This window comes from Phymastichus coffea, unplaced genomic scaffold (assembly GCF_024137745.1).
Source record: "Phymastichus coffea isolate CEN01 unplaced genomic scaffold, Cenicafe_Pcof_1.1 PCOF00066, whole genome shotgun sequence".
Lineage (NCBI taxonomy): Eukaryota > Metazoa > Arthropoda > Insecta > Hymenoptera > Eulophidae > Phymastichus > Phymastichus coffea.
In genome coordinates this window covers 1251968-1277779 of record NW_026706877.1, presented here as the reverse complement: position 1 = coordinate 1277779, position 25812 = coordinate 1251968, and the positions used below count along the sequence as shown (strand labels likewise).

General features: G+C 45.4%; 1 protein-coding gene across 3 annotated transcripts in view; it reads right to left on the bottom strand.

Annotated features, from left to right (window-relative positions):
- LOC131667488 (A disintegrin and metalloproteinase with thrombospondin motifs like) overlaps positions 1-23455 on the bottom strand; it is a 71527-nt gene extending 48072 nt beyond the window's left edge. For all 3 annotated transcript variants that reach the window (XM_058940925.1, XM_058940922.1, XM_058940924.1), the window contains exons 1-2: positions 23058-23455; positions 20914-21291 (exon numbers count right to left, since the gene is read on the bottom strand). The gene's annotated coding sequence lies outside the window, so the exon portion shown is untranslated. The remainder of the gene's footprint in view (positions 1-20913; positions 21292-23057) is intronic.
- Between the last annotated feature and the right edge of the window lie 2357 nt (positions 23456-25812).

The window sequence follows — 25812 nt, the reverse complement described above, 5'->3', positions numbered from 1 at the left end:
AACTTGGATTTCCACGCCGTTATTTCAAAACGGATTTCCTTTCAGACTTATTCGTTTGCTAAAGACTCTCTTGAACAACGAGGCAGACGACTGCGAGATCCGTTGCCTACAATTTCGCATCGATAAATGCAGATTGCCGTGCACTTGCCAACGTAAATGAACGCAAGGTGCCCCGTATAAGACTACTTTCGCTTCGTTCAGTCAGTCGAGCTTGTCGCAATGTGTTTGATCAGTCACGAAAAGTCCCCGATTAAATTGATTCGTTTGCGCAGTCACGCTCGCAGAAAAAAGACAAAGCAAAGCAAGAAACTAATCGCACCTGAAAACGAGAATATCGCAATTTAGATTGAAAGGCCTTGCGACGTATGCAAATATCAGCGCTCGGCCGGACGGTAATTGACGATGGCAAAGTGCGCGCACTCGTGCAACGGGCCTCCTCGGCATTGCGGAAATGGGCTGCGGCAAAGAGCGCAAACAAAGCTGACAATAATTGACGAGTGGCGCGGCTGTTGTGTAGGCAAGTTTGTCACAACATTTGGCGAAGCGATTATTATGAACACACAGTCACGGTTACAAGGCAGCGGCAGCCCCGTCGTCGACGCGCCTGGACATTAGGTTTCGGATTGTTGCGAAGTGCGAGGCGCGCGCCGCAGCAGTGCGCGAGCGTTCAACCTTGACCCGCATCAGCGTTGCGCGAGCGAGGAACGCTCTCGCGTAACGAGCTCGCTGTGCGTTTGCACGCTGGATTGAACACAGGAAGCCAAAAGAAACGTCCAGGGCGTGTCGACAACGCCGCCGCTCGAAGGACGTGTTCCGAATCGCGTCGAGGATCCACGATGGATATCTCTAACGACTCCGTTCCTCGCCAACTCCATAACCACGTATACGTGAGGGGGTTGCGCTCAACTCCACGCGTCCTCCTCTCCTCTGCTCTCCTCTCTTTCGTATTTCGCTCTCGCCTTTACAGATAAGATGAAATTTTGCTCTCGCGCCCCCTGCCCTGCTCGTGCACTCTGCTGGAATGATCAATTGACGCTTGTCGCTTTACCTCCCACGCACCTCTTTGTTTTCCGCTCTCTCTCTCTCTCTCTCTCTCTCTCTCTCTCTCTCTCTTTTTATATGCGATATTTCTCGACATTTTTCAAGAAAGCGATTTGTTGTTGCAGCCAAATCAATTGACTTCTCCGGTTTGCGGAGACTGACGTTCGCGAAATAAGATTTACGAAATAATTTGATAAAAGAGGCATTGCCTTTTTATCGTAAAATGCTGCTCAAAAAATGTTATTACAGAATGACAGCAAGGCATGTCTGGAATCATTGACGTCGAAAAATCAGGCACGCCATCGAGGCACTATGAAAAAAATTACATTTCCTCAACGATCAGAAAGTAGTCTACGAGTATATGCATCGGATGAATGCGCTTCCTATAACTTCTCTCGTTCTTCCATTTGATTATATATGTGATACGCCAACTACCCTAACTAGATTTTTTAAGACAGATGCACATGTATGTTCGAAAGCTACTTAGTCAATTCGTTCAGCATAACAATGCAGCTTTAATCGTTTCTTTTTAGTTGAATGGGAAACGTTCAAACTCATTAGCAAACCTGTCGAAAATGATCGTAAAAAATGAAATTTACGCGAAAGTTAGAAGATTTTGCAATCGGAAATACGCACTTATAGTTCACAATATATTTACGGATGTCCATTAAAACAAAATATTATTCTTTTTCATTTGCTTCTGTAAAATATGAATTATTGACTATATCGTGTCAGATACTAATTATTGTGTAAATAAACGAAGGCTTACAAAATCTATCGATTAAAAAATAATTTACTATTAAGAATTTAAAGCAAATATACGTCGGAAGCATTATTGTACAGTTAGGAAGCACATTTATTTTCTTTGCAACAAAGTATCATTTCATCAGTCCTGGTTTAACAAACGTAGTGAATAAATTATATTATAGTATGTAATCCCGGAAAATGATATTTGACACGAGCAGCACAATGAAACTTTAATGAATGTTTACAGAGAAAGTGAAGAGCTTATATGAACCCGAAGCCAACTCAATTGTTTTTTTGGAAATATGTTCTTGACGGGTAGAATCGCCTACTGTACTTATACTATATTTTTTCAAAGAATTTTATAATTGATAATTAAAACAATTGTTTGTGGAAAGAAGAATTATAGTAATAAAACTTACTTGGATAATGTAGTCTATAAGTATTCGTTAAACTTACCTGTAACAAAGAAAAAATTATATTCGATAATTTTCTAATACTTTTTTTTTTAATATTAAGTTTCCGAGATGTAGCGTAGTGATTAGTTAATACGAAAAAATATTTTTAATTTTGAAATAAAATTTTGAATATTGATATATTTTTAAATATTTTTATTTTACAGATAGAAGTATGAGATTCGTATTACAGCAGTAAATTCAATTTATAAATAATCAAGATAGATAATAAACTGTAAGTATAGAAATATGCCGTTAATAAATAGTTTTACGAAAATTAGAATTTGTGTTTTGAAATCACACTGGAGTTATTAGTGCAAATCGATAATTTCACCACCATCTGTGATATTGATATAAATATTGTTGTTTTGAAATTTGATTAGAAGAGAAAGAAAGCAAATAGAATAAAATTGAGCAAAGTTGTTACATATTGTAAAACAAGAGAGGGAACTAACAAGGAAAATCACCCAACTCGACCTTACCGAGTTCAATATTCTTTTGATATGTTATAGATTATAGAAAAATAAGTAATATGCATTTTTCTTATCTGTGGAAGAGAGAGGGTAGGATCCGTCCTCAAAATCCAGCCTCAAAAATAAATTTTGCAATTTATCTCAAGTTCTAATTGATATTTATATAATGAAATATCATTTCACTTCTCATGTCAATAGGGAACTATCCCATACAGTTCCGACCATAAGGGATGCTACCCTTATTTTTTTTATTAACAATTCTACATTTTCGTGCCTACTTTTGTGACAACAAATTTTAAATGAATCATAAAAAACAATTGAAAAAAATATTATGATGAATTGATTAAAATAACATAAATGACCCGTTCGAGATTATTTTTTGAAAAACCCTTAAAATGAAAAAAACACTTCTAAAAAACTTTTTTCTATATTCTATAGGATCTATTTGATAATTTAATATGATACATATTGGTAATACTAAAATAATTATAGAATTGTCAATAATAAAAAGTAAGGATTGCATCTCTTATGATCGAAGCTGTATGCACTAATTTCACATTTACATGAGAAGTGAAATAAAATTATATCATTGTAAAACATGAATTGTAAAACTTGAGATAAATTTCACAATTCGTTTTCGAGAGTGGACTTTATCTACAACATATTAAAAGAATATTGAAATCGGTGAGGTCGGGTTAGGCGGTTTCCTTGTAAGTATCAGGATATCAAACTCATTAACTATGAAAAATATTCACGGGTGTTTTTAACGGAACAGCTAAAGAACACACAATATTAAGTGGATTATTAATATTGCAATAAAATTCGGGCCATAAAAAATTATTACTATTGAAAAAGGTTTAGTATTGTAGAATAGTATAATTGTTTAGTACGCTTTATCAATCGTAAGTTTAATCAATATTTTAAGAAATTGTCCCCATTTATCTTGAAGTGAATATTTATTATCAATGAATATAGAATAATCTTCAAGTTGGCATATAAAAGTTGCAACTAATGTATTTAGTAATAGAAAACATAAAAAGAAGAGTACGCGAAGTACGTTTAATGACACTAGTGACCATGAGAAATCGTATTGAAATAATTTTTAAAAAGTTATCGAACCAACTTGGTAGTAAAAATAATATTTGAAGTAATTTATAGACTGTGCTATCATTTTATAAATGATTAGCCATGAACGGTTAAAATGAATTTTGAACATTAACCATAATAGCTTCATTAATAACGAACGAAGCAAGCCAAATTGGTCGATTTACCGCTTTGGCGACAAATGCAAATTACCACAAAACGAGCCGCAAGCTTATCAGTCTACTCAATAAAATAATCCACAAATTGGTTTCCTCAGTATTTGGGAAAATAATGATAGTGAAGACTAGAATATTGTGCTTTTTACGGCATCATAAAATGTATATTGCTTGCAATTAGCCGGAGACACGAGTCAAAAAAATAATAATAACAAGAATGATAATAATAATGATAATAGGAGGAAGAGCGAAGAGTGTTTAGGAGCTATAAGGAAATTCGGCGCGAAGAGAAACTTGTGGAGCAAAGGCCGCGAATTTTCCGTTGACGTAACGAGGTTTCAGGCGATAATGCTGCGGCCATTGTTATTAAGTCTAGCAGCTGGAGGAGTGCGAGCGATAGAGCTTGAAGGTGCGACGACGATCTATTAAGCGAGGGCTTTGGCCGGCTTGTGCAGCTAACTACAGCGATTAGGAGAAATCGCGGGGACACCTCTACCGCTTGCACATTGCCACTTGGCCGGGATCTGGCGACGAATGCTCGAACTGCCGTTGTTCGGGCTTTGCTGTGCAAGCTTATTCAATAGACTCGTCGGGCAACGATCCGTCTGCGAAAAGCAAAGCAGCCTCCGATTGCGATTAGCACAGACTTTATGCGCGTGCGGGCAAAAGCGTAGCACGTAGGGCAGCGATTTCGCGTGTGATTCAGCGGAGCTTGATAAAATCTGGGCTAGCGCAGTTGGCATACATACATATAGCGAAAGGCAGCAGTTGGACGGGAGGAAAAAGAAGTGGCGATCGTGATCGGGAGCGCTGAAGTCTCCTTATTTACAAAGGCCGAGCACGTAACCGCGACGGCGAGCGTGCAGGAAAAAGTGCAACGTCGTGAACGCCCCCGCTCGCCGCTCATATTATCGGCATTTACATGCATTATAGAAAGCGGCGGCTATTACCGAACCGCTCGCTCGAGTCGCGCGTACACAGGCGCCGTCGCGGTTCAGCGAGAAAATGGCTGTCCTATCGCTGCGTCGGATCACTCCAGAAAACGCGTGCCGAGCAGCCAGCTTGCCCGACGTACATAATTGCGCGCGGACACTTCCGCCAGCCGCCGCGCCGTAACGAATTGTTACTGGGCCACTTTTTGTCCAGGCCGCCGCTGCCCTCCTCCCCGGGCTAACTTGCGCGCTCGCGTAATTCTAATGCCGATCGTTTCTTTCCTCTGCTTTCGGCGACCAGCCGCGATCCATCGATGCCGGATTCCCGCGGCTAAGCACAAGCTTGCGTAATTGTTTTGGCCGTATTACGTGAATATAGAGCGACGAGAGCCCCTAAAGCTTCAAATAGATCGCTGCAAGCGGACACACTGTTCGAATCGCCAGCAGCAAGATCTCCGGAGGAGTCAGAGTGGAAAAAGAGGCATGACGAGTCAAGTTTAATTGCAAGTGGCGAGGGACTCCGAGTGACCTACATTCGAGCCGGGGCCCTGGCGGAAACAATCGCACCACGTTCTTCGCTCCAGGGAAGCCCAACTGGCGGAGCTGGCGCGGCGCGAGGCGACGATAACGACGCCGACACTCGGACGAGGATGCGTGGTCTTCGTTTTGAGGTCGGTTTCGTCGGTCGAGCCGCCGCCGCCGCCGCCACGGCTTGCGCGCTTTAACGTCGTTAGATGCACCGGCCCACTCTCATTACGCCCTGGCCAGTGACTCGACGCCGGCTACGTAACGTAGTTGCCTTGTACGCTACGTATAACGATTGGTCCGCACGCCCATCCCATCTTCGCATCCGTGGCGCCGGCTCCACTGGCGTCGCAGCTCGTTTATTAAACCTAGCGCACGACCATCAGCCGAACAACTCAACTCGCGCGCATCATTATACATCTGCCTTACGGATTAATGAGCACCTCGTTCCTCCGGTGCATCGTAATCTCCTTTGCTATTCCTTTTGGTCGTTCAACTTCTCTCTGTCTCTCTCTCTCTCTCTCTCTCTCTCATCAGTAGCCGATTCATCAGTGTACTTATACGCCTGTCCTACATGCACTTTACCTGTGCGATTGCGTAATTTTTACAATTGTCGCCGCGTATCTATAAGCCAGCTATTTAAATAGGAATCACTATATTTAAAGAATCATTGACCTCTTTTCTTAATATTGCTCCGAGTATACGAGCGCACAAACGTGTAAGACACTCGTCCTACGTTACAGCCGCGGATACGCAGGAAATACGTTTCCTAAGCTTTGCATTTGCGATTGTCGACCTCTTCAGACTCCCAGCACTATACGAAACCAATTGACTGAATTTATGTTGATCTGGCTATCGGCACTGAACTCGATGTTGCTGCTTATCCAGTCCAACTATTTCCGTACGACAGAAGTAGAGCTGATCATCCATATTGAAACTAATCAGGCCTGTCGTATAGATACGTAAAGCAAGCCCAGATATAATCGCTCGTTACGCGGATCTTGCAGAATACCGAAGAATGTGCTGATCCATTTCACATGAATAACTCGCAAGATTACATGTAGAAAAAAGACGTGTCTGACGGTCGTAGCCTTGACGCGCCGCGCCGCGCAGCCTGAACAAATGTCCTAGTCCTTTTACCCAATTCCATAGAGTGCACGAGCGCTGAGGCAAAGGCGACGACAGGAAGTTCCTTGACTAAGGTCTTCGCGTCCGCGCAGAGTTACCTAACGAAACTTTGTGCTACTTTTCGTCTGGAGTAGCTTGTTAACTGTGCGCTGAAATTAGTTGAAGATATTCAGACAAAGGAGCGTCTAAGACGCAGCTGTCAATTAACCGAACTTGAAACACTTGATACATGCTTTGAAATCGAAAGAGCGCTCGAGATTTGATAGGCATCATAGAGATGAGTATCATCGAGAGACACTAAAGGACTCTCATCGGCGATTATTCATTTCGTTTCATCGTATTTACAATGAGACATACGCACACATGTCGGTTATTATTTACCGACATAGCAATAAAATATCTACATTTTCAGTGCACAATTAAAAATACTTTAACTTACTGATGAAAAAGAGAAACTTGAAACAGTACAGCACTGACATTAGGTATTTGGACAAGTAGAATAAATGCAATCGCATCGAAAGATCTTCGCAGACATTCCGTTCGGCTCGGCAACTTGCTGTACTATATAAAAGCCACAGTGCATTCTCCGAATATCGTTCAAGGAGAATTTACTCCGAGTGTTGTGCAGGTTTTGATGTAGAAATTTTATGGCCTCTATCATCGACAAGTACGCATACATAGATACCAAATGGAGTCGTATACCTAGTGTGCTTCGCGCGATTATATGCGCAATCATGCGGCAAAAAGATGTTTTTAAATCACGCGAAGATCGGTCTGTCGAAATTTTACTATTTGCGAAACAAGTTGTTAGTTCTATAGACATTGCTGCAACATGTTAAAACTTCATTGCTGATATTTCAGGGTAATTTGTATCGCTGATCGGCACAGGTTGGACCGGAAAAGCTCCCGTGATTTTATCATAATTAGCTGCCTATAAGAGTTGGATTCAATTAGCGAAGTCGCAAACATTGACGTAATTACCCACCGATCGCGTGTTATAATTCCACAGCACGTTGGAGGAAAAGACTTGTAATTGATTTAAAGCTACCGTTAATGTTTAGTGGTAGACATTGGGACGAAGAAAAGAAAAAAGAATGGCTAATAATAAATGGCCTACCATCGCACGCCGTAACAAAGTTGTGCGCGTGTGCAAGCCTTAATGGATCTGTCCTTTTTTTACGTCCTAGTAACGGTACACGCATAAGAAGTGCCGTGCGCGCGGCAACAATGCTTTTGTTCGTTGCTCGCTGCTGCAGAGTAGCTAGACATTAGATACGCGAGCTGCGTATAAATGTCGAGCGGGAAAACGTCACTATGCCAAAATGATGTATGGAGATCCGCGTGCGGCGCGTCGCGCGCGAGAGGGTGAGCCGCCGCGCCGCCGCGCCGCCGCGTGTCAAGGTCACGTACGCATTTCCCGACATTGAATACTGAGAGGTTCGAGAGCGCGCCAGCGTCTGCCTTTCTTGCGCATTTCAATTCAATTCGCAAGCATATTCAGTATTTACATTAGGCTAATGTTACAACTTGCTTTTCTAACGGACATCGGCGACCAAATTTTTTCTAAACTACACTCGATCTTGGCTACTGAGCATCGTCGGCGATAATTGGTGATTGGGACAAAGGAAGCTTTTAACATAGCTATCGATGATATTGTTGGGCAATATTGGTAGCGAGAGTATAAACGCAAGTTTTTTTAGAATGTAACGAGTCGGTTGTAAAACAAACATGCAAAGCAGCGAACGAGCCAGTTTGCCGGACAAGTTATGGGCAGCAATCGACTGAAAATTTCTAATTTGCGTTCGGTCTCCCACAAGCCGGTGCAAAAAAAGCTTCTGCCGTCGGCAGCGACAGTTGCTCGGCTCTGCAACGCACGCAAGCGTCCAGAGTAGCCAGCCAGCCAGCGACAAAAGGCCGCGCGGGAAAAAAGAACGAGAACGAGAGCGCTGCGCGAGCCTTAGGCGTGTCCGTTGCCATTGTCTTGTCGCCGCGGCTGCGACTCGCGCCTTTCTCAATTCGCCGTCCTTTGCCGGCAGCTATGCGCGCACAGTCGAGTGGCACGCTGCCCCGCGTGACGTAATTTTGCGCGGACGCCCTCGAGTCTTGTCTTTTTCACGCGCCCAACCAACCTGTCGAACGCGCACGGCGACGCTATCTCGGACACTCGTCTCAGATGAAACGTTGCCGGACTGGTGATCCCCATTGCAGCACCGAAGAGCCGCCTGCACAAAAGCTGATATTAAGCGGAGCGGGCGATAATTCAGTGCGCGTCAAAATCCAAGGCGGTCAAGGTGGAGGAAATGACGCAAGAATGTTGCGCGCGTGCGGAAACGTGGTTTGTCCTCCTGTCGTTTGGCGGAGTGCGCACGAGAGCAGCTTTCGCAGCGTGGTCGGTGACGACGTGTAACGGTAACGACGTCGGAGCAAAACAAGGACAAAGAACGCAGAGGGCTCGGAAGAAAGCGACCCGCAATAAGTCCAAATTGACTCGGAACGGCGATACGCGGACCGACTGCAGCGCGCCAAGTGAAAGCAAGCTCTCGCCGGCGAAAATCGCGGCGCTGCGTTGTTCGTGAATTTCGGCGCGTCCCCCGCTTATCTCCGCCGAGCCGATGCGTAGACGCGCGCGAGCGAGAAGCCCGCCCGTCGTTGCGCAATGATATTTCTTCTTCTCGCGGAGTCGCTCGCTATCCTGCGTGAATCATGCATGCAAAGTACGACGCTCCCCCCGAGAGCACTTGACGCGCGTGCAGCCAGATTACGGAGAAAGTTGATCAAGTTTCTCAATTTCAGAGATTTACGGTCGCACATCGCTATCTATCGAAAGTGGTCTCGCTCGGCGGCAGCAAAACTTAGCGAAAACAATCAGCGCGCCTGCGCGCCACTATTAATTCCAGCCTCGGGGAGAGGGGAGCGAGCCGAAGGTGGCCGTCGAGCGAGCCGGAAGCGCGCGCCCGAGGAGCTCGCTGCACGACGGCGCGGTGTAAACCGGTGTAAAGCGAGCCCAGCAAGAAAGCGACCAAGTGCGCGTAAAGCTGCGCGGCCACTTTCCATTTCTTCTGGCGCGGCGCTCTGGAGCAGCAGCCGCAGGACCAAAAAGAATCCTTATGGGTGCGCCGCGCACACGATCGCGTTATACTCCGCGCGCACTTTGCCGACGACTATCCAGCGGACGCGTCGTACCGGTCGTGAGCTCGCGGCCACTCGCGAGCTCTTTCCTTTCCACGGCGCAGCCATGTACACGCGCGCGCTTTACGCTCGAGCTTGCATAAGCGGCGCGCTGCCTCCACGATTATCGGCCCGTGACTGTTTTCACGCCTGCGCTTATAAATGCTCGGTGTGCCCAAATCACTCTTTGTCGGAGGTGTTACGCAACGCAAGAAGCATCCTCTTCGCTCGACGACAATATCGCTGGCACGACCAGTTGGCACGCGGCGTTACCAGACTCTTTCCTCTCTACTCTGTTGCAAAGACTTTATGAAAAGACCCGTCAACAGTTTGCGAGCCTCGTAGATTTTGGATGTACGCGTGCTCGCATTCGAAAGGCGTTTCTTCGTAATCCGTCAATTACATAAGTGCGCCCGCGAATTTAATGTAATTATTAAAATATAATGGCGTAACGTAGCTTCTTCTTCAGCCGTATTCTTGCCTCGATTAACCGAGGAACAATGTGGCGCGCGCGCGCGCGCGCGGGCGAGCTCCCAATACAGAAGCCCGAGCGGCAGCTTCTCGTAAGAAATTAAGTAACAGGCGTGCTGGCGGATTATGGGCTCGCGGAGTTAACTCGCGATACTTCAGCTTTCTTCCAGCGCGTATAAAGGTCAGAGCCGCCTAATTAGCCTGTGGGCGTCAATTCAATTCAATAACAAGCCCGTCTGCCCGATGGGAGTGCAATTTCAAAGTGACTCGCGCCTACAGATCGATCTCCTTTTTTCTCCTTCCTTCCACGCGGCACAGCTCATTTGCCCACAATGAGATTAGCGAGCGCACGGAGACCGTGAAGGAGGACTCCTCCTCGCTGGCAATCTCTGCGCGAAAAAGCCTCTTTCCCCGGCTGAAAACAAAACAGCAAGCAGTCGCCTATTTAAGCCGAGCGCAGCCAAGGAAAGTAAAGTTTTTGGTCGGGGGGCATGCGTGAGAAAGAGAGAGTGAGACGGCTATACGTAGTCTTTCTCCTTGGCAGCCTCGAAAACCATGTAGCGTATACGTGTGTGTACACAAGTAGGTACCTATAGTGCTCGTTGATGGTGGTGGTTGCGGCGGCGGCGGCGGCGGCGGCGGCGGCGGCGGCGGCTCGCGAAATGGAATGGAGCGGAATGGCAGGAGTGTTACAAAATATCAGCTTTCACCATATCAGCGCTGCGCCCCGCTCACCGCGCCGCCTCGGCCGCCGCCGACATATACTTGCGCGCCCGCAACTCTCAGTCCCGCGCTCGCTCTGCACGGCACATGCATGCATACCTACGTATACGCGCGAGTTCAGCTATTTCCTAATGACTGACTATACGATTATGCTAAACTGGAGCTCTGGTTGTACAGTGCAACTTTGGCCGTGCATCTATTCAGACCAACTGGAACCGCGTTTTGTATACGTGTGTACCTCGGGACATTTAATCTGTAACGCTAAACTTTACCCAGAGCCATTGCCAATTAGCGAACGCCGCGTCCCTCTAGGTTTTCGCACGCACAAGCCGTGCGTGATGAAATTTCAATACGATAAGGAAAATAAATGATGTCGTTTGAAAATGGTTGACGTAAAACAAGGATAATTGATTGGACGACAATGACAATGTACCATAATACTCGCGGGAATTCTTGATCGAGGCGCGAGCTTTAATTTTGAAACAAGTTTTCACGTCTGACTTGCGATTAGTCATTCTCTTTATCTTGTTCGGGTATACGCCAAACCAGCGGAATCAAGCCGATGAATCGCAAGATTTATGTAACCAGCGCTTTTTTAATGTTTCAATTGGAAGAGATAGTTTGGTCGAGCGCCTTTATCACTAAAATTAGCCGTGCAGTTGCAATGTGTGCGCCGATCGCGCATAAATAAATGCGATGGCGCGCTTGCCGTGCAAAAACGGTCACTTGTCCTTCTTTGCAGCCACAAATCCCGCGATGAAACCTCGCTGCGAGGATTTTCTCGTCAAAAAGAAAAAGAAACGCTGAGATTGCAGCAGTTTTCGAATTGCAAAATCAGTAGTGCGCATAGCCCGGAGGTAGCTGCGCCAGTGTTTGCTCTTTTCCTCGCAATGCGATGAAGCTTATGGTCCGCACTTCTTTGCGAATTGCCTGCTTATCGACCGCAAAAGCTTTTTTTTATTTCTGAAATGGCTATGAGGGCACAGAGCCTCACAATCTTGACAGTATTTCATAAATAGTTATCGGCTTATATTTAATTAAAGATGCACAACTTGAACGGTGTTTCTGACATAATGGCCGCCATTTCTGTGACGTAACTTGTTAAAATAGTTCTAGAAAAAGACGCACTAACGGCTGTTCCTCTTTCTCGTTCTTTCGTCCGTAAAGTCATAATTTCGTGCCAAGAATATTAAGACTGATAGACATGCCATAGCTGACTGACAGCTTTGCAAGTTTACTGGATTAATCTTGATTAACGACTAGAGACAATTCAATAAGTAGATAATTTAGTGAAATCGATATTACGGCATAAATTTAAAACAAAACAGCGAAGAGCTATCGGAAATTCCATCCCCTCGAGAAAAGAAAACGTCACGGATACGAAAATATATAAATGCAGTCGAGAGAATGGAAATAAAGTAATCGGTCCAAAGAAAGTTAAAGAATAAAGTATAAATCGTGAAGAGGCACACGAGTAGACGTAAATAAGGAGGCAAATGAAAAGAAAAGTGGTCGACAGTCCGCTTGGAGAAGAAGAAAAAGGAAGGCGGCAGTGCAGCGCGACGAAGGGAGCGGAGCTTGAACGTCATAGCCACCCACATTCACGTGGAGCCGCGCGTGAGCTCAATCTTGGCCATGGAAAGTGAATTCCCTTTTTTTTTTGTCTGTGCTCAACCGGACTCTCGTTCTCGCGCACGAACGCGGCATGCGCGTGTGTTGTGCCCCTCGCGTTCACGAGTGTGTCGAGCGCTCGTTGCAAGTTCGCGCAGTCCAAACTGATCCAGAAACGCAATATCGCTGTATCGTTCAAGTGGCTATCGTGGACAAATAATTTGGTCGACTCGTTACCCAGCCGCAGCTCGCTTTATAATGGATTGTTTTGGAGCACGCCATTCGATGTATGCGCTTTACACGTAATTTGCCACAGTGCGAGTTTTCTTCGAGGTCGACGATTTCTAATCTGATTGGAAACTTGTACGCACGGTCATTTTAATAGGAGGAGAATACGCTGATTTATCAAAGTGTAAAATCTAATTGAAAAATCATGCCTGAGCTTTAGCGACGGTAGTGAGTATCGCGAGTATAAAAATTGTCTGCGAAATACGTAGTGGTGGTACAGGTGTAAGATGCCTCGAGCCTCTCGCTAACGACCGTGCGGAGCTGATGTAACTTGCGTGAATTCCTTGGAGAGTTTCGCGAATTGACAGCGCGCTCGATTAAAAGTGAATTAAAATTCATGTAAATGAACGCACGCACTTTGGAATAAAGGTTCGTTGCGCAGATTTCGAGAGGCGCGTTGACGAAATAACGCCTACTGACAGCTGCGATCAACAGGGAGAGTGACTTGATGTCTTGCTAGCGCACTCAAGGGACACAACGTTCGAGACGAGACTCGTGTTTGTATAATCGTGAGGTTCGGTCATTAATTAGACAAACATAAATGTTCGATTGATCGAACCGTACGCATTGATATTCGTACCCATGACGCTTATGGAAATCATAGATTTTCTAAAACTGACTGATGATTGAAAGGATCGAAGGTGCAAAAATAAATGCTTGCGAAATAAAACTTCTTGTTGCACCGATCTGGCTATGTCAATGAATTTGTTAGCGAGAAGCTACCAATTGCGAATAGAATCATCGAAAATGATGGGAGGACGAAATTGAATGACGAAGACGCAGCGAATCTCTTCCTTGTTCCTCGCGATACTGGTTTAGCGTCGACGACGCGAAATCGAATGATACACAGAAATAGGTGTACTCCGAAGAGGAGCCTTCATGAATATTTAGCGCGGCCTTTACGAAAAGAGATAGACTTTGAGATCTCGGAATTGTCGCTCGTGTACAGCGATCGAGGTGCGAGAGAGCGCGGCAGCTCTGAGCAATGACGATAGCCTAGAATGCCCGAAGTTTGCTGAACTTTGGCACACGGCGTGCGCGCTCGCCGGAAGATTCCGGGTTCACATTTGTCTCTCTCGCTCTCCGAGCTGACTGGCTTCATTAGAAATTACAACGGCCAGCAGTTTCGTCCGTAGCGGGCAGCTTGCCGCTTTTTAACTCGATCGCTACCAAAGTTTCCTAATCTCTTCCGGACAAAAGCATTTAAAGTACCTTCCTCGGGCACATCAACTGGCGAAATTGATACAGCCGATGATCATACGCCATGCAATCGTAAAGCTAATAGCCTGCAATGAAATGGTCATTTGATCGGTTCTCGATTATCTAATCGTCGCCGGCTCAAGTTTATACATCAATTTCTGTTACATTTTTATTACACGATTAACCATCAATAAAACAATTACGTAAAAACACTTCTGTGTTCATTAGACCGAGCTTGCAGTTTACGGCGTAGCCAATAGACAGGTGCACGATTATGCAACGTAATACCGAACACACAAATTCGTCTTTGAAATCAGTGGTGAACGTCACGATCTGCGCACGTCTAGATGAGAATGAAAGACTAATTAAAGGCTTTCGATGAGAGCCGCGTAGAGAGAAAAACGACGCACACCGAGCGCCAGTCGCAGAGTTGTAACGGCTGTTTCAAGTTTCGACGTCCTCTCGCGCTTTTTATTAAGGTCAATCCAGGCTTTTCGATACCCGGAATAATCGCGCGAGCAGGTAGGCAAGCGATAGAAAACGAGTTCAGCGAGTCTGCATTTTCAAGTAATGCCTCTTGGATCGTACGGCTTGGGGCGTGCGTGCGTGCGCGCGCGCGCGCGCGACTTTTAAACGTACTGCCTCCGGATCCTTCCTCGTACACGGGCACGTGTCGCTGGCGGGCACTTTTTTTTCACTCAGCTGACTCTTTGGCTATGTGCCCATCGTCGTGCGTTGCGCTGCCTGATATCGACTCGTAAATTTATCCTCCTACTGTGGTGTGTCAGTGTTATTTTTTTCTTTGCCTCTCTCTGACATGATATTAGTATACTCGCACGCAAGTTTTGCTGGGCACTAAATCTTTTTTTTCTCACGGAGTCGCTGAGGCCAACTAGAAGTCAATCATAACGCACGAATGACTATTACAGCTCCGGGGGAGATACGTTGCATTAGCTGAACTTGATTTTGCGAAAGACAACGTTCAAACTTATCTTTAACTACATGCCATTCGCAATTATTTGCTTTCTTGAAATACCGCATCGAATTATTCATTGTCCAGAAATAAAGATAACTGTTAACTTCTTCTGAGCGTAGCACTTCTAATAAGAAACAGCTCAGTTCTGTTGCATCATTTACAGCGTTCGTAAAACAATTGATCAATTTAATATTGTGTAAAGTTTCGTAATATTGTGACTGCATAGCGGTAACAAGATTTACGCAATAATAAAAGCTCAACAGAAAACTTTACTCACTATTAACTGAATTGTATATAAATTGAATTCACAGGAGGAAGTATATAAAAATATTTTCAATAAAATCACGGCTGCATTAATTTACTTGCGGGTAAAACTATCGTTCCGTATCGGCATGAAATCGACAAGCAAACAATGTGAAATCAAGACAACAAGAAATACTGTCACGGGACATTTCACCGTGGCAGAGGTGATGTTGCGCCCGGACAGGCGACAAAAAATAACAAGAAGGTGATTGGACGCCGAAGAAAAATGAAAGAGGCAGAAGCAGACGGTAACGGTTTCATTACAACATGTCCGACAGCTCGGTAAATTCTGAATTGCAAATTGAAAGTTCCGAAGCTGCGACGAGCTCGGCTATGAACCGTTAATGTTGATTCCACGAGGCAGAAATCGTCTGTTTTTTTTTCTTTTCTTTTTTTTTTCATACAGAACTTCACAAAATCAAAAAGGGAAAAAGTCGCGCCTACGACGACACGTGCCAAATTCATGCCAATTTTTATCCTCAAACCCGATGGCACTGTTTTTGGCTTGTGGCTATACATGATGCAGCTTAGCCAAACAACAAAATCCAATCCACCACCTGCCGATCACGTCTACAATCATTCACGAATTTCTAGTGCCGGCTGCGGTGATTGCGATCGCCTCAATTATAGCCTATTATCGTCCTGATAAATTCAATGTATGTAATATGTTATCGAGAAAGTAGTGCACAAAAGACGTAAGCCTTCAAACTTCGACTCCAATAATTATTGGATAGAATTTTCCATTTGGATACTATCTAAGATCGTGTAATATACATTTAAATGTCTCATCTGTGAAGTAAGAAAAAAAGAAGATTTAAGTACACCAAAGTCGTTGATGCCAAACATGCATAAAGTCCAAGTAAGCAACCTATATCGAAGAAATAATTTCCAAGCAATGTCCCGTTGTTTATGATATAAAAGTCGAAATTGAATGCGAAGATCGCTGTGTCTTGCCTTACGCGCATCGTGAATTTTGAAGTGTTCTCGGGATCATTGGTACGTTACATGTCGTTGTCCGCAGTGTGTTGTCTTGGTTGAAATTCGGTAGTATTGTCGCATGCGAATCGTCCGCCTTCGAGAATACTTACGTAGCGAGGTCGTGTCCATGTTGTTTTCTCTCACCTGAATCGCGGGTAAAAGTTTTCGATTCTCGAGCTCGCACTAGACGATCTAAATCGGCAGAAAGATCAACGAGCAAAAGAAAAGGAAAAAAGAAAGGTCTCATGGCTTTCGATCTGGATAGTGAAATTGCCACGTTTACACGCCTCAGAGGAAATCGCCGATATCCTGTCTGCTTTTGAAACATATATATTCCGTTGAGCAGCGCATTACAACGTAATACGCAAGAAAGTGCGCTGCAGCAGCAGCAGTTGCTTTTTAATTTGGATAGTACGCGATGTTACTACTGGGCATTTTGCATGCACGTGGAAAAACCTATAAAGCGTTAAACGGTAATAAAAGGAAGTTACGAGAGGCATACAAAGTGCGAGATGATAGCTGTGTCGTTGGTCGCGCGCATGCTGACACGACTCGAGGGCTTTCGCTGAAGGGAAGAGAAGCATCAAGCGGGAACAATCGGTGGAGCGTAATGGCAGCATCAGAGAAGCCGACACGTCGGCAGCTGGTCTACGAGGAGTTGCTCGACTCGTATCGCGCGACGAGGCCACCAGGCGAGCCAGGGAAAGAGCGAGGAGCGCGCGGCAGAGCGGAAGACGGAAGGAAACTCTCTCTCTCTCTCTCTCTCTCTCTCTCTCTCTCTCTCTCTCTCTCTCTCTCTCTTGCTGTGCAAGTGCGCTCAAGTACAGTAATTAGCCGGCGGTGCAACAGCCGCGGCGCGCCGGCGCGCCAGCAGGCACTGGCAACAGTATACACGTGAAAATGTCGCTCTTCTCCGCAGCAGCGTCGAAAAATGACGAGAGGCAGCAGCTCGGCAAAAGCGAACGAATATACTCGACGCTGCCGTCGCGTCAGTTATGTAAATGCGACAGGTGGGCAGTCACAGGCAATGCCGATTATTGTGGCATTGATCGAGTTTGCTGGGCGACCGTTGCGTTGACGCAACAATCTTCCCTAGGCTGCTACTGGTGACGCCGCCGCCGTCGCCGCCACCACCGCGCGATCAAGCGACTCGGTGAATGCAAGTCGTTAGCGATTCCGAGTGAAAACTTGACTCAGTCCTCGATATTGAAATGCCGCCGTTGCTTGTGCATACCAAATCAGCTATACGACGACTTTTCAATCAATTTGAAAATAGCGCGATTGACGCTGCTTTATACGCCAATTACGCCTATCGATGTTGCCTATCGCTTTGGCAAAAGCTTTTCACGAAAGCTGATATGGCGACATTGCCGAATGGCCGCGGCTGCCCGCTTTCGGCTAATGAGCGCTATGCACACGACAATTGGACGTTGAGCAGTCTCGATTGTTTATCAACTTTCTCTGGCGACTTACGTAACCGGCACCTACCAGTGGCTGCATTTTTTCAGGTTCAAGTTTAGCTAAAAGCCAAGGAAGAGGAGCCAACGTGTCACAGGGACGTCGAGACGACGTGCGAAAAATAATCGAGAGAGCGAGACTGCATAAGTCAGCCGCGTGGTTAAATCATTATAATGGGTGCTACAAAAAGGATCGACATCGATACAGAGTCCAAGTGAGCACAGCCGGACACGAGGCTTGAATAACGAGGCGGACGCACCGACTTACAAATTGACGATCCCCTTACGGGAGCAGCACGGCCAAGCGAGAGATCGGACCTAACAATGCCATTAAGATAATGATAGAGTGGGCGGGGGGCAACGCCAAAATCGAATATCGTATCGAGTTAATACGCAACGATCGCGATCGAACGGTATCGGGCGATCGTTACGCCTGCGAGGACAGCCGAGCGCTAGACGGCTGCTCCGGCCGAGTACGTACGCAGAGGCGAGGCTCTTTAGATGGCCTACCGGCGCTGCTCGCGAGGAAAGTGTAACGGCCTGGATTGTGTCAGAGAAGCGAGAGAAACGAAAGTGCTCCGAGCGCGCTCGCGGTCACACGATACTCGCAGCTTACCCGAAGGCTCTCTCGCTCGGTACCGCGCGGCGGCGCCGACGCGTGCTGTTATGTGCCGCGCGTTTCGCTCCAGCGAAATTTCAATCGAGTGCCCGATCGCGCGCAGCCTTTCCGCGGCGGCTCCCGGGGCTGCGCTTTGCCTTGCGACGCCGACGTTCCCTTCATAAATTTCAGCGTCGTCCGCGCTGCGCGCATCGTTTTCTCGGTTAATGCGAGTTTCATGCCGCTTCGTCGCCTAACGTATTCTCCTCACGAGCGACGAAGACCTCTCTGCTTTCAACAATTATTACGGCGGAGCTTGTGTCCCCAGAGTTTATTCCAATTGCGGCTGTTCACTTTCATTTTGACCTGTCATAGCGGAGTCAAATGAGCTGGCCTCGCAAGACTCCAGCGCAATGCAACGTGCGCGAAATATTTACCGCACTTCGGTCCTTTTGCGCCAGTTGTACGAGCTTCCATTGTTTGCTATACGTACGAGGTTGGCTCTCGCACGACCACATTCCAATTTGTCTTTAAATGAAGATCTTTAATGGACTTGGCTGTTTTTTTTTTTTGCCACCTACTGCAGCTTTGGACATCCAATCCCATCTGGATTAAATGACACCATTACACCGGGCCTCGTTTAGGCTAATCACTAAGAGATTGCGTTTCTCGCGCTGCATTAGGCTCTTATGCGAGGTCTTGGTTCCGAAATCTACGGCGGGCTCATTATCAAACAGGTTTTGAGAGATGTTACAAACGTACTATTTTTCACGAAATCATCTGATAAAAGCAGCAGCTTGGACATTATCCTGGAATGTTTGATGTAATGCGTTTTTTCAAGCTACGCCAAGTTTTCTATCAGTTAGATTAATTGGAGTTAAACAAGTCTCGAGATACGCCGATCCAAACGGCTTGAAGTATTTGCCGTAATTATAGCGACGCGTGCATTATCCGATGCCCTTATGAGAAACTCAATTCAACTAAGGCTGAGAAAAATCTCACCGACTCTAACGTCAAAATTTCATTTGACTTTGCCATTGGCGAACAGCAGTATAGTCCTGTCGGATTACGCGCGATACCTTTCTCTCAAAAATATCAACTCATAACTGGCGTCGAAATGTTGACATGCCCGTGAGCGTGCGAATAAATCTGATCCATTGGAAATCGTCAAAAGTGCAGGAGAAATGCCGCTCCACTCACGTAGGCAGCGTCAATCTGAGGCGTTACGTGTGACGTTTGCATGATAGAGGCCTACAATAACGGAGTGAGGGAGAGAGAGAGAGAGAGAGAGTGGCAACCTTGAAAATCGGCAGCGCTTTCAAAAATAGTTGACTTATTATCGGGCAATTTATAAGTGAATAATGTGGCTAAAGCGCAAAAGAAAGTCGAAAGTGACAATCGATGGAGCTGTTGTTGGAGGAAGGAGGCCCTCCGCGGCGCGCGAGTTAACGATCTAATAAAAGCGGGCTGGTTCCAGAGCGCGAGCTCTCCTAGATCGCCGCGCCAGGCTCTCTTTCGAAGCCAATGATCGAAAATTTCTCCTCTCGCTGCTCGCGCGCGCCCAAAGCAAGTACAAGATCGATAAAATCTCTCGTTATCACGCAGTTTCAGCACCATGTTAAATTATGCCTCCGTTTATTTGACGGCTGGCGGGCTTTGCGCTTACATACCGAAAGTGAAAACGAACGGCTATATATTTCGCTCATTGTAAAGGCTCGTTACGACGGTGAAGCGTTTCGCGCCGAGGCTCGATGTTCCGCTAATCTTTGATAATTTGGCGTCGAGTGACGCAGCGCAGTACGCGTACAGGAGGTGTGCCTCATTCTCATGCGGCATGCGCGCTCTCGATAAACGCGCTCTACGTGTTTAACCGCAGCCTTCTCGGCCATGTCCTATGCTTTATTATCATCCACTCGGACATTTTCGTGGAAGCAAACTTGTTGAGCCGACACACCGGCAATAGTTACTCCATTATCGCGGACTCGCATTGGCCCAAGTTAAATCTTGAAATAGCCATTGTCGTTGTATCATTCGGCGCGATTAATTGAAGTAGAGAATGAAAAGCCCAAAGCCGCAACGAAAATACCGTTTTACTTGTTTACTCGTAACGAGCAAAAAAAGGGTGTTTTTCGATTATAATTTCTTTTCATCCAGAGGTGTCGTTACTTACTGTTACTAAAAATGCGGCGCGGACGCCAATTACGTTATTTATGGTTGTTTCGTTTTTCCAACGGCAGAATGTAAAATTTTCATAGCTGCAATCAAAGTTTTATTCTTTTCTCAGGCGCTTTATTATTGAGTCATAATTCCCAATCTGAGCTACAACTTAAGAACGAAAAAGTACACGATTGTTTTAAACCATTGTAACGCGTCCTTTTCTTCTTGCGTTAAATTTGCTTTCGCAATATTCTAATTAAGCGAATAGTAATAAGAATGCGCCACGAAACGGTATTCGATGAGAGGACTGAGTCCAACATTTATTCTATCGACATAGAAACTCGTGACTTGCTCACGCTGTGGCGCGTCAGAGAATCCAAATGAAATGAAGTGAAATGAAATGAAACGGAGCCACAATTTACTTACATCATGTATGGTCGGCGAGCAAAAGTCGATCCTGCTTGTGCTGTTGTACGCCCTGTGTCTTCTTCATGTTTCCATAGTAAAGCCGTACGAAATCCTTCTCATCTTTTGGCTTGCTTGACAAACATACGTTTCTTACTTCTGCCCAGCAGTTGATATCCGACAGATTACTGCTATGTGCGCTATGTACTCGATATATAAATCGTCCTGAAATAACCTGTTGAAACTTCGTTATCTAGTGCGAGGTATTTAGAGCGCAGATCTGAGATTCACTTCACCAACACCCAACTAGTCACCCACTAGTCAATGAATCCTCGTGCCTTTTCACGCTCTCCACTGTTTGTTTTTTCTATATTCTCATATTCCACTTGATTTGTCCTCCTTTGCATTTAGAAAAAAAAATCTATATAAATATTTATCAGGAATTGCGGTTTGATTCTTTCGTCCAGAGCCAAAGCAACTTTCTCGCTGGACATGTTGACAGCGAGAAATATTTGCGAATGGAAAATTTATTATGAAATTGCAAAATCAAGCGAGATTGTCCCACGATACAGGACAAGCGCAGCAAGCGAGCAACCCCGAATTATTCCAGTCCGAGTCGTGCGCGCGAATAAACAACCAAACTCGTTTTTTCTTCTCCTTTTCTTTTTTTTGGTCTTTGATGAGCTCACGTCGATAGCTCTCCACGGGCTAGTCCGAAAACTCGTCCTGTCTGTCACTGCCTGAAAACGAGCCGCGCTGGTACGAGTTCGTGCGAAGCGAAAGACAGAAAGAGCATTGCGAAGTGCCTGTACTTGCGCGCTTATCGCGGATGCGCACGTCCGTATTTTTCCGGAAAGCCAACGGTATAAGGACGCGGCCGATGCATTCTGTGATTTCGGGGCGTCGGGAATAGCGCGAATTGAGAAATAGCGCGCAAGGAGTGAACGGTACCTTAATGCACCCGAGCAAATGGCTTTTCACGCTACGTACCCAGTGGCTCGACGCAGCATCTTGCCGGAACGGTCCTCGTTACGCCTGCTTTCGAACTCCGCTGCCCAATTCAATCTGACCTTATTATTCCGCATCCTCTCTTTTTCCCTCTACTATCGCGATGCATTATGCCCATGATTCTTAATGGAATTCACAATGGTATCATGATAATTTTAGTAAAAAAACCCGATGTGCTTCGCGAATGCACGAACGCACAACCTGTTAATGCAGCTGTATAACCGGCTTACGTAATCTTTTATAATTACTCAGCTATACGTCAGTTTTGAAAAGAGTGAAATTTTTCGTGAGCCACTCGAGTGTGTGTATTATGCAAGTATATATAAATACTTTAACGGCGATTCTTTTTATTTTTCCTTGTTTTTTCTTCTTTGCCAGAACCGCACTGCTTTATCGATGCATCTACAGCCTTTCCTCATAGTGCGATAGTCGCCAGCTCTTTTTCTCTTTTTTGTTAATAATTCCAGCAACTGACAGAGACCAGCGGTTGCTTTCTTGCGTTGGGAAAAAAGGCTGCATACGCACAAAAGAACAGACACTGCACGTGAACGTTTTCCACGCGTACGTACACACAATCTTAATACTTCCTCCGTGAAAGATTATATAAAAGCGTTAATTAAATACTTGTCCATTGATTTGCGACCGTATGTGTCTATTTTCTATGGAGAACTTCAGACTTATCATCGAGAAATAAGGTGTCGATTGCCATATCGTAGTCAAATCCCGCGAGGCAATTACAAAAAAAAAAGGAAAAGTACCACGTTGATGTAAGGGTTATGCAATGCAGAAGAAGAGAGTTGGCGAACGGGAGGTATATAGATGCAATAAGCGACAGTTCGAGAGGGTAGGTGCACCCGGATGCTCGTACACGCTCGAGGAAGCGCGTTTCTCTTGTTGCTACGGACGACACACACACACACACACACGCGCGCGCGCGCGAGGCTTCCCGCATGTCGAAAAGTTCCTTAGCATACTGTTTGTGTAGGTGCCGCTTTTTCCGGCTTTCGTTCTCTCTCATTGTGATATCAAAGAAGAAAAGAAAAGGAGCGAAAGAACGGGGCAGAGTGATGGGTGCCGGTCGCGGTTTCGAAAATGCGAGATCGCCTTCGCGTTGACGCTGGACGAAAGCAGCAGCTCCAAACAGTTATGAAACTTACGTGTATATAACGCGAGCGCGTCGCTCCTTACGTAAACAGACTGCTCCTCTTTGTTGTTCTTGTTGTTGTCACTCGTCCACTTTTCCGCTGAATGGCCGGGCTTCGCACACGGGCACGATCTCTTTCGATCACTGTACGAGTAGACTGTCACTACGGTTGCTCTTTCACCTGTACGATATATCACTGATGCAAGCTGCACTACTGATGACAAGCGAACGGAAAGAGCGGCAAGTTGGTTCGGAGCCGCTCGAAAGCTCGAAAGCTGGCAGGCTCTCTCTCTCTCTCTCTCTCTCTCGCTCTCTCTCTCGCTGTTCCTTCGATTGCTGACACGCGCCTCCACAAAATAAATGCGAATGCGCGAACGGACTCGGTCTAACTGCGGCCCAGGTCACTCGGCAGTGCTCGTAGCTCAAAAGCCAAGCGCCGCTCGCTCATTCGGCCCCGCACCAGAGGTGGGGAAGGCGCAGTCGGTAAGCACCACTCGCGCGCGGGAGAGAGCGCGCAGGCGAGCTGGGATCGGTGGGGACCCAGCCGAGAGTGATTGTGTGCCGCCGCCGCCGCCGCCGCCGTCGCAGTCGCGGCAGGCCGCAATGTATACGTACAGTCGGTTCTCGCGGGGGCCTCATGTGCCGCGCTATCGCCTTCGCACATGTAAACCACGCATTCTCGGCCGCTATTTCTTGCGTCTTTCGAGCTTGCACTTTTTCGCAAACTTTTCGAATTATGCTTATTGCCTACTTTGGTTGCAAACCATTTGCGGTGGAACGGCCTTCCCCGTGAAAAAATGCGCAACAAACAACTGCTGACAAGAACGTTTAATCTTCATCCAAGTCCGATCATTTTTCATGGCTGAAATAATACAAGTTTTTTCTTATACCACGAATAGCCAATGTTATTTAAAATTTATCAAAATTTCCATTTAATAAACCCATGTATTTCACGTGCGTGTAGAAAAAAAGCTGATTAGCATACTTGAAGAACATTAAAAACATTTGAAATTTATAGTCTGGGGGAGATGAAAGGCATCTTTTTTCATCGCGCTACGGAACCAAAAGATAAAGCATATACTGCGCGTGTGTGCCCCATCAAAAGCAGACATATTCTTCGATAGCGAGAGAGAGAGAGAGAGAGAGAGAGAGAGAGAGAGAGAGAGAGAAAAGGAAACGCTTCTAAAAACCATTTAGTTCGCACGATCAATATGCACGTGTCGTTCATTCACTTTCGTTCTAGACTCATCGCCAACTGAACAACCGCTGGAATGATTCATTCAAACTAATAATCAAACAAAACGGCTGCATATTTCAAGCTTCTTGGAAGATGGCGATTCGATAACTACGTTCGATAATTAATAGCACAAACAAAAGAATATCAGTCGAGTACTGCTAAACGGAGAAATGCTAACGGAATTAATCCACAAGGCCGGAAGCTCATATATATATTTTGCCATTGTCATCCGACTCTGCGGTGAAATACCCAAATATACATCTCGACACTTTCTTGCAATCGAGTCCCGTGCGCAATGCGGCTCTGTATTATAATAAAAGCCGCGAGCTGTTTAACCGCTGTACCGCAAAACCATACTGATTAAATTGATCTTTTGTCAGAGCCAAGTGCAAGTGCGTAAGCCAAACGCTGCAGCACACAATTACCATTCTATTTCAATTCACGTTGACCATTTGAACTTTCTACTTTTTTTCTCAATTCTAAGGTGAAGCGCACCAAACAGTAGCAAACAAACTATTTTTTTAGACTTGATTTCTTTAATAGCCTCATTGATTTCTATTAAAAAGCTCATTCCAAAGACCTTGTCCCCTCCACTCTACGCTATGTTGGTCTTTGCAAAGCTGTCAAAGAGTACGTTAAACTTCGCCCGCTCATAATAGACCTTTAGTAGAAAGTGCTAGTAATAGATTGCTTTTCTCAATACAAACTTTTCAATGTTTCAGTCTGGAATTTCAATCCTCTTATCTGTTCACTTTATACCAGCGGAGAAATCTCACGTTTTGACAAGCAAATTGCAGAAGGTATTACTGAAAAAAACGGCAATAGAAATCCTTGACAAAATTTGTTCTCGATTGCGTATATCTTTAGTTTTTTTTTTTTTTTTTTTTTTCTAAGAGTACGACTCGAGAGTGCTATTTGTTTATTTATTCAAGAAAGAACCAGCACGAATAGTTCTTCAGGCGAACATATTGCAAAAGAAAAAAGTTTAGCGTTGAATTATAATAACGTTAAAGATGAGCGAACCAGCAAATGTTACAGTAGGCGAAACGCCTTTGAAATATAATTCAAACGAAGCATTTGTAAAATAAGATTGACAATATATATACGTTTTGCGGCTCTCGTATACAAGAGTTTGGCGTCAATTGGATGAAATAGAGATTTCTTGGGCGACGCGATTGCTTAGCTGCAATTACACGGGCATATATGTACATAGCTAGATGACAGTGAAACGTGCGGCTGCTTGCATTCGTGGCATTCTTGCGTGTGTGAGGCGCAGTGCAGCACTGCACACATATAAAAGAGACATACGTAGTTATATGCCTCTCACCCGTTTCGAAGACCTTCGCGCAGCGGCCACAAAGGATTGCCACTATGTATAAGCATCTAACGTGTGTCTGCTTCAACTCCTTTTTTCTTTCCCTCGGTCACCTTTTTTTTTCCTTTTAGAAAGGTCTCCTCGCTGCGCACATGTGCAGAACGCGCACAGGCTTCGAAATATGTGCATGGCTCGCTGTATTACGAAGGCTTGTGT